Source organism: Capra hircus, chromosome 15 (assembly GCF_001704415.2).
Source record: "Capra hircus breed San Clemente chromosome 15, ASM170441v1, whole genome shotgun sequence".
NCBI lineage: Eukaryota > Metazoa > Chordata > Mammalia > Artiodactyla > Bovidae > Capra > Capra hircus.
The window spans coordinates 27,804,085-27,810,286 of NC_030822.1; positions in this window are offsets into that span (position 1 = coordinate 27,804,085).

Sequence of the window (6,202 nt, forward strand, 5' to 3'; positions counted from 1 at the left end):
GCAAGGTGAAAAGACAGCCTTCAGAATGGAAAAAAATAATAGCAAATGAAGCAACAGACAAAGAATTAATCTCAAAAATATACAAGCAACTTCTGCAACTCAATTCCAGAAAAATAAGCGACCCAATCAAAAAGTGGGCCAAAGAACTAAACAGGCATTTCTCCAAAGAAAACATACAGATGGCTAACAAACACATGAAAAGATGTTCAACATCACTCATTGTCAGAGAAATGCAAATCAAAACCACAATGAGGTACCATTTCATGCCAGTCAGAATGGCTGCTATCCAAATGTCTACAAGCAATAAATGCTGGAGAGGGTGTGGAGAAAAAGGAACCCTCTTACACTGTTGGTGGGAATGCAAACTAGTACAGCCACTATGGAGAACAGTGTGGAGATTCCTTAAAAAACTGGAAATAAAACTGTCATACGACCTAGCAATCCCACTGCTGGGCATATACACCGAGGAAACCAGAATTGAAAGAGACACATGTACCCCAGTGTTCTTTGCAGCACTGTTTATAATAGCCAGGACATGGAAGCAACCTAGATGTCCATCAGCAGTTGAATGGATAAGAAAGCTGTGGTACATATACATAATGGAATATTACTCAGCATTTAAAAAGAATACATTTGAATCAGTTCTAATGAGATGGATGAAACTGGAGCTGATTATACAGAGTGAAGTAAGCCAGAAAGAAAAACACCAATACAGTATACTAACACATATATATGAAATTTAGAAAGATGGTAACTATAACCCTGTATGTGAGACAGCAAAAGAGACACAGATGTATAGAACAGTCTTTTGGACTCTGTGGTAGAGGGAGAGGGTAGGATGATTTGGGAGAATGGCATTGAAACATGTAAATTATTGTATGTGAAACGAATCACCAGTCCAGGTTCAATGCATGATACAGGGTGCTCAGGGCTGGTGCACTGGGATGACCCAGAGGGATGGGATGGGGAGGAAGGTGGGTGACGGGTTCAGGATGGGGAATACTTGTACACCCACGGCAGATTTATGTCAATGTATGGCAAAACCAATACAATATTGTAAAGTAAAAGCAAACAAACAAACAAAAATAAAGTATATATTTCAATGATAAATTTCCCCATGAGTCTTGTTTTCAGCTGCAGCCCATAAACTTTGACGTGTAATGTTCTAATTTTTTTTAGTGATGTACTACTTTCTAGTATCCTTTACAATTTATCTTTAAATCAAATAATTAATTTAGAAGCGTTGTTTATTCAATTTCTAAATATGTGAAGGTTTGTGATCAGAAAAATGATTTCTATGAGTCTTTGGTACTTGTTTATGTTAGTTTATTGGCCTAGTATATAGTTGGTTTTTACAATTTTTTTTGCTTGATACAACATGTATCCTCTAGTTGCTAGATTCAGGGTCCATTAAATCAAGCTTATTAATCATTTAAATCTTCTACATTTCTAACAATATTTTATATGTTTATTTAACCAGTTACTCAGAAGTGTTTTTTTTAATCTCTGTGATAATGTTAATGAATTTGTGCATTTTTCTTAAAATTTTACCTAATTTTGTTTTATATATTTTGAAGATATATTTTTAGATTAAAAATATGTCATATATTTCAGGTGAATTGTTTTTATATGATGACCACTCATTTTTATCCCCAGTAATTCTTTTTGCTTTAAGATTAATTTAGTGTGATATTAATATAATAGCCTCAGAGTCCTTTTAGTTAATATTTACCTACCACACCTTTTCTATCATTTCTCCCATATTTATGTGTCATTATATTTAAATATGTCTCCTGCAAGTGATGTGTTCCTACATTTAATTTTATTTAAGTGTTTTTCTGCCTCTGACATTCTCCTTTAACAAGAAAAATTTTATCATTTGCATTTATTCAGTTGCTAACATATTTGGAAATATTATTACCACTTACATTCTATTTATAATTTGCCATTTTTCTTTGTTTGTTTTGTGCCTTTTCTAACCTTAGTAAAGCTGTCTGATCCCTTTTCTTTCTTTCAATGTGTATCTTTAGGTAATATAAATTTTCAGGTTAATGTGTTAATCAATACATCTACTCTCCTCACAAACAACTAAGGACTTTAGAATACTTTAAGTTTGATCACTCCCTCCCATCTTACATGTATCTTAGTTCCACACTCTTTTCATGTACCTCAAATTAGTTCAAGCATGACCAGATCCATGTGCTCAGATGACTAAAAAACTGAACAGAGACCCCACAGCAGTGGTTCAGACAAATGAAAAGTGTAATTCTTTCTCACACTACAGGGCAGAAGCAGGCAGGTGGTCCAAGGTTGCTGAGAGAGCTCAGTTCTAGAAGGTCACCCAAGACAGGTTTCGTCTATCTTGTTCTCTGTCCTCCCAGACCCAAGGCTAAACCCTGATACGAGAACATTCTTATCCACCATTTCACCGTCTCCTTAACCTCCAGATGGAAATGTAAGTCTGCCATGTTCACTTTCTATGCTAGGGGAGGAGAAAGAGAAAGTTGTACCTGAACAACTTCTTTAAGGAAGTGGCCTGGAAGTACACACAATTGCTCTTCACTGCAGGGAAGATGGAAAATGTTGTTTCTGGTTGGACAACTAAGAGCCCAACTAAAACGTGGCAGCTTCTGTTCCTAAAAGGCAGAAAGAGAGAATGGGTTCCGGGAATCAACTGCAGTCTTCCACAGACATCCCTGGAATCCTGCATCCTCTTCTGATTTTCTCTGGGTTTGCTCCAACCTTAAGCATGTGGACTCCCCCAGTGATGGCAAAGATAGTCACTAACAACAGTAGCCTCATGGTCTCCCATGTAACAGTTCAGTAAAACAGAGAGTGACTCTTTACATGTAGTTCCAGCTAAAGTCTAGGATTTCCTCCAATTGATCCAATGTGGATCTCATGTCCATCACTAAACTAGTAATAAGGAATGTTTATATAATGGATACAGAGTTCACTTTTATGAGATGAAAAGAGTTCTGGAGATGGATGGTGGTGAGGGCTGCAATTATGTAAACGTACTTAATGCCATTGAACTGTACGGTTCAAAGCAGTTTAGATAGTAAATTTTAGGTTACTTATATTTTACAATAATTTGAAATATTGGAAAGAAATTTGACAAGATCAGTTACATTTTAGGCCATGAAAAACAACACAAAGTTAAACCTGTGTCATTTCTATTCACTTCAGAAAGAGTATAGGAAACACGGTTGGGCTGTGTCCTACAGCGAATTCTGTCAGATACTCACACACACAACATCCTCACCCTATTAGTCCACCTGTCCTGAGGACCTGCTAGGCCCCAGCCCTGGCCTGGAGCTCCTGGGAAACCTGTTCCTTTCTTTTTTCTGAAGCCAAGACAACATTAGAGGTGGGGCTAGTTGGACAGAAAGAAGGGAAACCCTTTTAACTCTCCCTCCACCAGATGGTGTATCCTCTGGGCAAAGTCCTCTGGTTTTACAAGGTTAAGGTGGTTCTGTCAAGTCTACAATAACACATTGACAAGTCAGTTACACAACACTGTTACAGTCCATAACATGAACAAAACCAGTCCCCAAAACTAACTGTGGGCAGGACTGCCTAAGGTTCTGTGTTTATCCCCTGTCATCCTCACAAGCCTGAGGTCGGTCCTTGGGCATCTCCAGGGACACAGGGGAAATGCAGCTGCTGAGGAAATGAGCTGCTGGTTCCTTCGTTCTGAGAGAGTGTTACATGTATAGGTAGGTTTGCAGCTTGAATCCTGTGCTCTGAATGGCATATTCACTGTGCTCCATTGCTGGCTTCACAGACGGGGACACTGAGGCCCTCAGAGTGTGCGCTGACTCTCTGAAGTTACTCAGCCAGACGATGGCACAGGTGCCTTTGGGATCAAGAGTCCTGTATTCTGGAATGGAGGCTTTTCTACCGTACAATTCTCCTCTGAGGAAGGAAGGAAGGACTAGATTTTGTCCATTTTACCTCAAGTGCCTCCCAGTCTTGCCCCCTTGAAGCCCAGAATGGGGTTCAGAGTCAGAGTGAAGGGAATCTGGTGGAGCAACCACAGTGTCCTCTCAATTCATCCTCATGTTTCAGGACCCCAGGTCTTCCCCAACAGCCCTGGATGGACAGGAGCAGGATGAGGACACTGATATCTGGGAGCCTGAAGCTGCAGGTGAAGTGGAGCTTTGGAGTGAGATTGGAGGGTACAGCATCAGGGGAGCCCCAGGGAGCAGGATGTCACAGTTTGACAGGACCAAGGGTCTTAACTCTCCTCCACCATCTCAACTTCCGCTTTGCAGGTGCACAGATCCACATTCTCAGCTCTGTGCATTCAAATAGACGATCCAGGAACACACTTGTGTGAGTGTTTATGGAGGCTGGGCAACTGGTATGTAAAAGTAGGAAGTCAAGAAACACCTGGAGTAACAGGCAAATTTGGCCCTGGAATGCGGAATGAAGCAGGGCAAAGACTAATAGAGTTTTGCCAAGAAAATGCACTGGTCATAGCAAACACCTTCTTCCAACAACACAGGAGAAGACTCTACACATGGACATCACCAGATGGTCAACACCGAAATCAGATTGATTATATTCTTTGCAGCCAAAGATGGAGAAGCTCTATACAGTCAACAAAAACAAGACTGGGAGCTAACTGTGGCTCAGATCATAAACTCCTTATTGCCAAATTCCGACTGAAATTGAAAGTAGGGAAAACCACTAGACCATTCAGGTATGACCTAAATCAAATGCCTTATGATTATACAGTGGAAGTGAGAAATAGATTTAAGGGCCTAGATCTGATAGATAGAGTGCCTGATGAACTATGGAATGAGGTTCATGACATTGTACAGGAGACAGGGATCAAGACCATCCCCATGGAAAAGAAATGCAAAAAAGCCAAATGGCTGTCTGGGGAGGCCTTACAAATAGCTGTGAAGAGAAGAGAGGCGAAAAGCCAAGGAGAAAAGGAAAGATATAAGCATCTGAATGTAGAGTTCCAAAGAACAGCAAGAAGAGATAAGAAAGCCTTCTTCAGTGATCAATGCAAAGAAATAGAGGAAAACAACAGATTGGGAAAAGACTAGAGATCTCTTCAAGAAAATTAGAGATACCAAGGGAACATTTCATGCAAAGGTGGGCTCGATAAAGGACAGAAATGGTATGGACCTAACAGAAGCAGCAGATATTAAGAAGAGGTGGCAAGAATACATGGAAGAACTGTACAAAAAAGATCTTCACGACCCAGATAATCATGATGATGTGATCACTAATCTAGAGCCAGACATCTTGGAATGTGAAGTCAGGTGGGCCTTAGGAAGCATCACTACGAACAAAGCTAGTGGAGGTGATGGAATTCCAATTGAGCTGTTTCAAATCCTGAAAGATGATGCTGTGAAAGTGCTGCACTCAATATGCCAGCAAATTTGGAAAACTCAGCAGTGGCCACAGGACTGGAAAAGGTCAGTTTTCATTCCAATCCCAAAGAAAGCAATGCCAAAGAATGCTCAAACTACCGCACAATTGCACTCATCTCACACGCTAGTGAAGTAATGCTCAAAATTCTCCAAGCCAGGCTTCAGCAATACGTGAACCGTGAACTCCCTGATGTTCAAGCTGGTTTTAGAAAAGGCAGAGGAACCAGAGATCAAATTGCCAACATCCGCTGGATCATCAAAAAAGCAAGAGAGTTCCAGAAAAACATCTATTTCTGCTTTATTGACTATGCTAAAGCCTTTGACTATGTGGATCACAATAAACTGTGGAAAATTCTGAAAGAGATGGGAATACCAGACCACCTGACCTGCCTCTTGAGAAATCTGTATGCAGGTCAGGAAGCAACAGTTAAAACTGGACATGGAACAACAGACTGGTTCCAAATAGGAAAAGGAATACGTCAAGGCTGTATATTGTCACCCTGCTTATTTAACTTCTATGCGGAGTACATCATGAGAAACGCTGGACTGGAAGAAACACAAGCTGGAATCAAGATTGCCGGGAGAAATATCAATCACCTCAGATATGCAGATGACACTACCCTTATGGCAGAAAGTGAAGAGGAGCTAAAAAGCCTCTTGATGAAAGTGAAAGAGGAGAGTGAAAAAGTTGGCTTAAAGCTCAACATTCAGAAAATGAAGATCATGGCATCTGGTCCCATCACTTCATGGGAAATAGATGGGGAAACATTGGAAATGGTGTCAGACTTTATTTTTTTGGGCTCCAGAAT